Raw genomic sequence first — 11,038 nt, 5'->3', positions numbered from 1 at the left:
GTATGCAAATGTCACTATGAGTCAATTACCTTCCTGCATAGTGAGCAGCCCCGGCCTTGTTGGGCTTCTCTGCATGGCAGTGGACTGCATGTCAGGATCTCCCCATGAGTAGGAAACCCCTCAAGGTTGAGAGATTCCCTGCCACAAAAGATTCTCATTAATAGCATGATAAACTTTGAAACCTTAGCTAGGTGTTAAAAAGGATTGACTGCACATATGTAATCTTTTAGACATGAACACTGGCCAAGTCTGGATCCAACTGCACCTAGACTCCTCTCTGAGAAGTTTAGAAAGCAAATGTTTCCTTTCTGAACCTTGTGACATAAAGGGAGGGTCTCCCTGACAGCTTTGTCTGACCCTGCCCTTTATGCAGTAAATACTCAAATGTACCTTGCCACTGAATATTGTTAAACCACTGTTGCATTTACTATCAAACTTTCTTGAATTGCTATTTTATATCAAAAAACATATTGCTACTTTTATGAGTTAAGTGTATCACCCCATCTGCAACACTAAAATATGATGTTATAATTTAAGACACTGGACATACAGTTAATGTTGCACAGACAACCATAAATCTGGCATTTTTAGCCTTAAAATACCTGACTTTGCAACTTAAGTAATTATTTTAATGAACTTCATTGCTCTAGCTAAGAAGTAGGCTGTTAATGCAAACAAGCACCACTTTGAAGTGGTAAGAAATATAAATAACTTAATATTTAAGTTTTACCTGTTTCCAAGCTTATATTTTCATAGTTAATTTGTCAGTCATTCTATGGACACATGTGCTAATCCCACAGCCCCGTGCCATGAGGGTCTGGATACATTTGTCTGAAATTGCTTCTGAATTTAGAGGATATTGCTGAGCCCAGAGAGATTCCCAGTCCCTTGGTCAAACTAGCAATTACCAATAAGATAAAAGAGAATATAAAAACTCTTTTCCTCCCCCATGTGCTGCCTTTGCATCACCCCTGACTACTTCTTCCCTAGAAGCTGTCCTTGAACACCTCTCCTGGCATCAACATCTTATACTACACCCCAGCCATTAGCACCTGGAAAAGTCCCTGAGACTTAACTTAATTCTTATTTGAACTAAACAATGTTTTTCTGTGAAAGAACACTTGCTATCTAGAAAAGCAGGGAGATCTAAACCTTCTACTGGCTCATTATTTCCTACATGACATTATCATCAAGGGGGAAGGAAGGCTGTGTAGTTCAGATGAGATGCCCAGTTTCACCTGTGTAACACCCTCACTATCAGTGTATTTGCACAGCTGTGTCTTAGCAAATGGGTCTAATGATGATGAGAGATAATGAAAGAAGTTTTCTTCACGGTACTGGCTGAGTAAACCTCACAAGCACTCTGCTAACAGAGTAAAAAAACATTCAAAGCTGTCTCTTGCCACACTAGTCAGTGAGTATTATTCTCTGAGTGCAACCATGTTGAGAAGGAAGAGCTTATTCTTACACAGATGCTTTTTCATCTACAAATGCATTTTAAGGTAGGGGTATGTATTTTAAAGTGAGAATACGGAGAACAGTCAGAGAAGAAAGAAATGCAGCATGTGCTAGAATGAAACCAACAATGGTAAAAAAGCCAGGGCTATGATGAAATACTTTCATCAGCATGGATATCCAGCTTCAGCATACCCTTCACAAAGCCTTGAGGGCTGACCCAGACCCTCCTGAAATGAATAGCAGATTTTCACACAGAACACTTCTATCCTGACTTGACCGCAAGTATTTATACGTTTCTTGCAAGAGATGCAGTATTTTTGTATCTACTGACAATCAGCCACTGTCAACACCCAGTCTATGGCTGGCTGACTGCTTTTCTATTGCATTTGTAAAATATGTAGAACTAACTAGGCTGTGATTTGCTGCTTCCACTTATCTATTTATTCTTGTGGCAGTGCTGTAAGACTTATATCAGACAAAAAACAGTGTAGGATCCTTCCTAACAGTGTTTTTTTCACCAGGTCTCTTCAATACAATACTGCAGCTGAGCTACCTGGGGTCCAAAAGAATGTATACATAGGATTGCCTCTGGAGGTCTCCAAAATGGGCTGTACCCAGCCTTGTTTTTGGTTTCACTCTCAGATGTTAAAATCAGCATTTCAGCTTCTTTTTCTAGTCACAGCAGCCAGACAGGCATCCCTCCTGAGACAGCAGGAGTGAGTGGTAGAAAGCCTTTTTAACTTATGTTGGCATTATATATATTCTTCCTCAAGTTAAATGTAGGAAAAAGCTGCAGAAATGGCTGGAAAAGCATAGCTGCACTGAGCAGACAGATTGACCTTCATTTTACACAGTCATGCTCCAAGTCCAGTCCAGCCCAGCATGGCTGCATCTCCCTAGAAAAGTCACCACAGTGTCAATAAAAATATCACTGGAGTTCCAAATTGTACTGTGCAATTTTATAGTGCACCTAAAGCAGATACACAGATAACATACAATGTGTAGCTCAGTTCATAGCTACATCAGTAGTTAGCACAGAGTTTCTTCTCCTAAAATGAGCATATTTTAAAATCTCTAGAAATGAAGAGCTAGAGCAGGATCACACTGAGAAACAGTATTTAGGCATTTAAAAAATAAAAAAGTTTTGGTTAAAAAAAAATTGATTCAATACTAAAAGGAACTAATTTTTCTGCAATTATGAACATGATATTTGCAAAAATGTATAGTCTTTTTTTCAAGAGAAGCATTTGATATGTGCCAAAATTTCCATGCCAGTAGAGACAGCATTTCATGTGTCATTTCAAGGACTTCATTTTGGGATTTTCAGCTTGTGACACTTTAATAAAGCTTACTCCTTTTCAGGGCAAATATTGCTGATAGGTGGAAGCTTATCAGTCAAAGCACCAACTAGCTCCTTTCTTTGGAAAGCAAGAGTCAAGTTACAGGCCAGGTTGGATGGGGCTTTGAGCAATGTGGTCTTGTGGAAGGTGTACCTGCCCAGGGATCATTAAGGTCCCTTCCAACCCAAACCACTCTATGATTCTATGCAAATGGCTGCAACAGTTACCCCACTCTAACAGAATGTTTGATTTCTTACAAAAGAAAAAAGACTTGAAATTATGAAAATCCACTATCTATGATGAGGTATATGAAGGGTGGTGGCACAGTACGGGAAGAGGTGCACATCTGCTGTTTCTCATGCTGAGGCACAGTAGGAACATTCCAACACCTTCCACTCAATGCACTCTGCCATGCATTAAAAGTCTATGGGGGAACTCAGACTGCCTCTGCAGTCTCTTTAGGGTCTGTGTATTTTTCATTTCTTAGACAAAAAATTACTTCTTAAGCTTGTTTCTGTAAATACAGCCAACTCTAGACTTAATTTGAGAAATTAAGTGTCTTTTTTCTTATTTAGAAAGGAATACAGATGCAAGATAAATATGAAGCCAGAGGATGCTCTTATTTACAATGTCCTGGTTAAGGCTGGTTTCTATGGCAGCAGAAAAGATTTTTGCTTTTTCCCACAGACACACCCCTCAGAGGAACTATTCAGCTATTGAATTTAGGAAGATTTGCTTAGCTTATTCAAAGTATTTTTTTCTTCTTTGGTGACATGCCAAAAGTGATAAGAGATCAGTTACTTATATGCCACTTTAAACATTTCCTTCAATGTATCTGCAACTGCATTTTCTTACTGCTATTCTGTATTCCAAAAGAAACATTTATAAATACAGCAAGGGCATTTGATTATTCAGCACCAGCTGAGGTCAGAAAATCATGCTGATTAATGATATTAAGCTGAGGAGTGTCACAAAATTAATTACAACTTTACATCAGACCTACACAAGCAAGCAGCTCTAGGTTCACAAGAATGACATTAGGTTTTGGATAAACAGCTATACAACTGAAGATAATTTCTCCTATTAAAAGTAGATGAATTTACAATTTCTATTTTTATATCTGATAGCAAAAGCTATAATCACAAACTCATTGTGCATCTATGGAAAGTTCTATGTTTGAGTCAGCTAAAATGTTGCAGAACAAAGGAATGCAGTCCATTTTAATTTACCACTTCACAGCCACACAGTTGGCAAGTTCAAAGACTCAGAGACTGTAGTCTCTTTACATTGCTTGTGGAAAACTCTAAAACAGCACAATATGTAGATCCAGGATAAAAAAAAAAACATTTAGCCTGGCATTCAACAGTGGTGAACAATTACAATGGCATATTTAGGATATCAGCTCAGGATTATTTAGCTGTTAGGCACTTGAAGATTGATCTTATTTCCATTGAGGTCAACAATTACACTTCTGTTCACATCCATTGTAGAGATTTGATACTTTCACCAAATAGTTTTCCCATTGCTTGATAACTAGCTTCCCAGCACCTGAGGTATGTCTACAAAATTAACATGTAGTCAAACCTGTGCTCAGTCTGAACTACTACTGTGTTTTGGTTTAAGTCTGCATAATCCCTTGATGTATGTTGAGGAAAGCTGGATGCCTCATGTCTCTTGGCACAAATCCAGATATATCAATATCCAGCATGGACTGGACATTTAACCTGGCTGCTACCACATACCTGACTTGTTCTTCAGCAGTGTCTCATTGCTGGGATCAAGAAGACATCATCTATTAGGTCTTTTCTGGGATCCTTTTGTTTGCACATGAGCAAATACTGCAAGGACTCCTTTCTGCACTCCAAGCAAGTGCATGCTATAGGCAAGAATTTACATACACAGCATATGCACAGCTCTACTTTTACCTTCCTCTCAGGTGCTAGCATGGTAGACTCTTTTAAGAGAGAAGCAACTTTGATGCAGTGAAGATTACCTGTGCAGGTCCGTTCCACTCTTTGTAGGACCTCTTCCATTTTCTCTGTGACACCAGACTACCTTCTGGAACATAACAAGTAAATAAAACCCATATGATTTCTTTGGTATTTCTGGAAGGATTCAGTTACAGAATCAGTTATCATTAGCATGACCTTGACTCAAATAACATTGTTTTATGGAATTTGCATTGTATTCATAATTCCTTGCAATCCTGACCTTATAACCTTCAATGCTGATGTCACAAATATTTACACAGATACGCAGTTTCTGAGCTAATCCAGTTTTGCTCAAAACACAAAATCACACATATGGAATACAGTTCAGCTATCTAAATATTTGTGTAAACAAATGCTGCTTAATTTGGAGCACTACTTTTACTTCACTACTTTACTTAACACTTAGAATTTCCTTTTTCTTCCAGGATGCCATACTGTTCAAATATACTCCATGTTTGTTTCAGGAACCCAGCACAGAGCAGGAGGGGTTTAGTCTGGATCCTGCCACATCTTCTTTCACTGACCTGAATGTGAGCTGCATTGAGGCTGATAGCATTTTCCACTGAGAAATTCCAGTGGACAAACAGTTTTGCTTCATTGTTGTCTGAAGACTTTCAGTTCTGCAACTGCTTCAGTGCAAGACTCTCCAGGTACAGAGAAGAGTGGTGCCTCACCCCCATTGACTGAAGTATGAATTATCCTTCATTCCTTTACAAATCTTTCTCTTCTCTCTCTCAGATGGAAACTGTCCAATTTCTACTGGAGGGAGGAGAAAAAAGCAGCAAAGTGTAAAGTAATTGCCTTTTTCCCTATCTAGTGAACACCGTCCCAAAGATGTTCTCCTCAAGTCAGATGAAAATGAATAATATATTTTAATATCACTGTAGGCTAACTTTGACCTTTAAATATTAATATTTAAATATTAATGAACTAGCAGGAGGACAGCAGACTGACAGGTGTAATACAAGTCAGACAAAATAGCACAGTAAATTTATATGCTGCGTTGAAATTCTCATTAGTGATAATGAGATATGCACTTATAATCCATGATCTGAAAATGGACTCCAGAAAATCCAGGTAGAACAAATGATCAGAAAATTTTGCTAAGGGTAATTATTCTTAGTTTATAATTTTGGGGGCAATTTTGTGAGAGAGGAAAAGTCAGACACCTGTACTTATGCATGTAAGTGGACCTTTTTCTTTAAATTGGGCCCTTATTGGATTTGTTTCCTAAAATATTTTACCCAAGGGTTTATTTCCATTCCAACAGTACAGGAAAATCTTAATCTTTACACAGTTCTTCATATTAGCTTACTAGTCTGTTCTTTATTAATCAAAGTGTATTTCTAACACTCCCTGACTACTGTTTATACCACTAAAGCTGTCTAAGAATAGTAGAAAATAACATGGTGAAATTATAAACATTTTCCCATTAAGTGCAATATAACAAGAGACATAATCTTGAAGTAGGATCTGTGCTTCTTTCAGCACCTTCACTGCAACATAAAAAGGCAAAAGCACAGAAGTCATGTAGAGACACTGGGAGCTTTCAAATCATTCGCTTAAATCAGATGTGAAAATCTACAGATGGTTTTGAAAACATGACTCAAAGAATCTGTCTTTAATCCAGTGATAACAAGACATTAATAATGAAGGAGAGCTAACAGATCCACAGCTGCTGCCTCATAGGTCTGTGTCTTTGCTGAAGCTGCACTGTTTAATAGAAAGAAAATATGATTTTGGAATTATGCAATCAAAAAATTATTTAAAATTAGGGTTTTTTATCCTTTTATAAGATAGGGAACTACCTGGAAGGTGTAGAGCTGTAAAAGGTGTAGAAGTGTAGAAATGTGTGGTGGAGGTGAGGTTTAAGTTCCCTGAAAGAAGTAAATATTCTACACTAAAATCAATCTGTCTAGGGAATTCAATTTGTTATATCTCTTAGTGTCTCTCAGCATCACCTGCAGGGCCAGACTTATTCGATGTTTTATCTTTTTCTGTCAGAAAAAAGAAAAAGTGACTAACACTAATTCTATGGCACAGCACACATGACTTTACTTTTGCAGATGAATTCCTATCCTGAACAATCAGACTCCAGAGAAAGTATCAAAGAAACCAACAGATAGCTGTACATCAGCCAATGTGGGAGTACTGCAAGACCATGAATGTAGAATACACTTGAAAATGCTGTTTTCACAGGGTGTGTATGCTCTGAGGAGACCGAGATCTGTGTATGTCCTAAATATGACCTGCCAGCATAGCATGTTTTATTTTAAATAACACCTGTACCACCTACTCTATCCTGAGCTTCCAACATAGCCCTTACAACACTTATGTCCCTACCACCTTACCTGCATTATGAACAACTCCATGGCTCAACACACAGTTCAACAAAGTCCCCTGACAGCTCCTTACTCTCCCTAATCATTTCTGCTGATTTCATTGTGCTGTAATCCTGTAACAGGCTCATGAAATCAAGGGAGAACAACTGAGGGAGCTGAGGCATGGCATCTAGCTTATCCCAGACACTTCAGTGCCCAAACCTGTGTGAAATACGGGCCTGGATGAGGCAGCCTTTAACCACAGGGAACATGACTGATCTTATGACAAAGACATCTCTCCTGCTCCAAGTAAGCACCACCCATCAGCAGAGATGCTTATTGTCCTTCTGACATAAGATGATCAACCAGGAGCCATTAATTTCAGGATGTAAAAGGGCTTTGAGAATATTCAAGCTTTTCTTTGAGGTGACTGAAATCTAACATGTGCTTAGATGTGAGACATTCTATTTTGGCATTATCAAGGGGTTGTCCCACTATCGTTGTCAGGGTCAGTAAGGGAATGAGCTCTTTTAGAAGAGTGTGGTCAGGAGACTCCGGGGTATAGCAGAACCAAATCTTTAAGTTGAAGTCAACACTTATTTTTAAATTAAAGTTTAGTTCTATGGCACTTGAAAAAAACATTTTAACAACAGAAATTTTGCTCTCCATTTGGTATCTAGACAGAAGACATTTTTTGAATGTTTACACCTGCTGGGGGCTTAGGGCTTAGGGCCTAAAAAGTCACAAAGAGATCTGCTGCATTCATCAAAACCTGCTGCACATTTGTAAAACATATGTATTTCTTACGCTCCAGGTGTCCATGTGCATCATTGCTTTATTTTGTTTGAAATGTACAAATCAGCTCAGGATTTGCTTGTTTGTTTGTCTGTTTGGCATTTTGCCATCTAAATCTCTTGATTTTCTTGTTTTCTTTTTTGAAATGACATAATTATAGATTAGTGCATTTTGCCATTCAAGATTGAAGCAATTCAGGCTTCAGTTAAAGCCCTAAATTGCCCTTTTACATACTTACATACAGTAAGTACATTTGTTCTCTGCCTGGAGAGATATAGTACACTGATTACCTCTACTGTTTTCCTGCCTACTTTGTTTTTGGTTACCTTCATTCCTTATGTAAATGATTGGGAAAAGGTAAAACAAACTATTAATCCAAAGGATGGGCATTATATAGAAGTAATGTCATTTTGAGCCTAAAATAAAAGAAAAACCCTTTCCATTTCACTCAGTCTTACTTAGAAAGCCCACTTTTTTTTTCACTCTATTTCCATGAGAATGTTTTAAGCTTCCAGAGTATGGGGGAGTGTAGAAATTAGACTGTACCTATGGCTGAACACAGTTTCATTCACTAAATGCTTCCTTCCTTTACTAATGTGTATCCTCTAATAAGGCTCTATTAATGCCCTTCAAGAAAATTCCAATATCTGATACGCTGTTGCATGCTTGGTAAATGTGTTTTACCATTATGCAAGTAAAAACAGAACATCTCTCTTTGCATGACTCAATGATTTAATAATTATTAATAAGATATTATGCCTTTAAACATTTTGGCAGATGATTAGGTGGAAGCTATATGTTTAACATAGCTTTTAGAGGCTTATATTATGATGCTGCATAGCAACTGAAACTTCATATACACAGCTAAGGCAAATGATATTATAGTTATCTGGGAATTGTTTCTGAGATTTTCTGAAGCAGACAAAATAACAAACTTTGGATGATATATTCAATGTCCTTTGTATATCAGGCAGTTTCACCAAATCAAGGAGTTTTGCATTCTCAATGTATCCATATTGCAAATCTATACTGGATACTCTTTACCATATACACAATTCTCACCTGCAGAATCCTGGCATGCAAATCCAACAATATTTACCTCCTGCTAGATGGGAACAGCTCATCATCCTGCACAAAGTTAAATACAGACCTCTGATGTGAGAACCAGTCATCTGCAGAATGTCTACAAGCATGAATGCTCAGGAAAACAGTGGCAAGACATTGAGTAACATGCATCAAACTGAACATGGTGAGCTGCAGAAGAAAGGTTGACAATCTTTATGCACAAACATGACAGGGTGGTCTGTCATCACTAACTTAAAAAACCAAAATCCTTTAGTTTATAATGCTGACAAATCTGATGACTGAGAATATAGCTGGACACTTGGAAGAGGCTCTGACTTGCGGAGGCTCTGAGTTGTCCAAGAATGGTGACAGATACGTTAAGAAACTAACAGAGAGACAGTCTAAGGTCATACAGTCTCTGGATTACTAGATTTTTACTTAATAAACATGTGAATGAATTATGTTTTGTTTCTAAGGTAGTTTTCTCTGAAATAGCCTGCCTTCAGATGAAGTACACAGTCTTAGGAAGGTTGGCTAGTCATTGGCTTTTCCAATGACCAGGGAAGAGAGAACTATAGTTCAGGTATGTTGAAACAGACAGGTAAGAAAATTGCACTAAAGCTAATCCAAAGACTGGGAAGACCACCAATTTTTCCTGGATTTCTGTGATTGTTCAAGATATGACACCTGAAAGAAAAGGCTCTGGAAGATACCAGAGGCGTTAAGCATGCAACCGCTTGCTGTGCCAACAAGAGGAGAAATGCATCTCTTCTTTAATTTTAACATCTTCCCTATTCTGGGGCACAAGTACAGAAATTGTGATCGCCAGTAGAAGTGTGATCGATTAAGAAAGACTGCCATCTCCTGGTTTCTTTAAAAACAGTCATCCTTGGAAAAAAGTTGGTTTAGTTAAAGCTTACGGTTGATCATAAAGTCATACTTGCTCTGAACCTTTAAGGGAAAATGTCACTGATAATAAAGGACAGGCAAGCAAAGCTGGAAAGGCTAATGCATTATGACTACACTATATAGGTTAAGCCAACATGTGCAATAATTATAACTATCACAGCTTGACACAGTTTATAAAGTCTTGAACTGAAATAGCTCAAAGACAAGCTACTAAGCATTCTCATATGGAGAAAGAGGGAACTGTCCAAGCTTGCAGTTTCAATCAGAAAAAGCAATATTACATAACAGACTAAGTATTAACCATTCTCATTCTTAAGAATATTTAAACTCCTTTAAATGGCAATCTAAACAGGACTGAGAAGTAAGAGTAGCTTACACTGGTTTTAAGGACATGCAGAAATATATAAATTAGAAAAGCAGTGTAAAACTATGGATGTAGGAGCACACTAATAATGTCAGGCAAGTGAGGGGTGAGCAGCTGCCACTGCATCCTTATATAAGCTTTGAGACTTTCAGGTAAATGTATGAAAATGAATGAGACTGGAGAAAACTCAGAAAAATATTGCACTCTGTTCTCCACTGTCTTTTTTCATTAACAGGATAAGAAACATAGGGCTACTATTCAAACACATAAAATCTGACTTCAAATTTCAGGAACCAGCTTTGAAACAACAACAAAACCCAAACAAAACTCAAAACATAAATGTCACAATAGAATTGAATTAGAAATACTCGGAAGGTGCTTTTTATGGTGAAATGATGTGCCATGGTAAATAAAAGAATTCATGTGATGGATAACTGAAAAAAATGTAACCTCAAACCTTCATTCTCTTCCCTCATCAACCCTTCAACTAATGGCATTTTTGTGTTAGAGCTCTCTCACAGCTAGGGTGACATCTTGTGTTCATTCCATCCACAGATCCATCTCCATCCAGCTGCCATTCACCCCGAATGTCCAAAGCTCTATCCCTCCACTTCAAATTTTATCTCAAAAAAGCTGCCAACAATTCTAGGTGACCCTATATATTTCATTTACTGTCTCAGATGTCATACTCTCTTTGAGTTTAATTGTGACTTTATATTATTTGAACAGAGCTATTTCAAATGAAGGCATGTAAATGATAAGCCATATAAAGACACACTCCTGAAAAGGACACAG

At 37.7% G+C, this 11,038-nt stretch overlaps 1 long non-coding RNA gene across 1 annotated transcript; it reads left to right on the top strand.

Annotated features, from left to right (window-relative positions):
- Window positions 1-1,338: 1,338 nt before the first annotated feature.
- On the top strand, window positions 1,339-9,433 carry LOC133275070 (uncharacterized). Its single transcript, XR_009745464.1, has 3 exons — window positions 1,339-1,508; window positions 1,627-1,740; window positions 8,974-9,433. It is a non-coding gene; the product is annotated as an uncharacterized LOC133275070 (long non-coding RNA).
- The last annotated feature ends 1,605 nt before the right edge of the window (window positions 9,434-11,038 follow it).

This window comes from Pezoporus flaviventris, unplaced genomic scaffold, assembly GCF_033815535.1.
Source record: "Pezoporus flaviventris isolate CSIRO_AGI_PZ_B2104156 unplaced genomic scaffold, CSIRO_AGI_Pfla_v1 ptg000001l, whole genome shotgun sequence".
In the NCBI taxonomy this organism is placed as follows: Eukaryota; Metazoa; Chordata; class Aves; order Psittaciformes; family Psittacidae; genus Pezoporus; species Pezoporus flaviventris.
The sequence above is the reverse complement of the archived record's forward strand: the minus strand, read 5'-3'. Positions and strand labels throughout refer to the sequence as shown.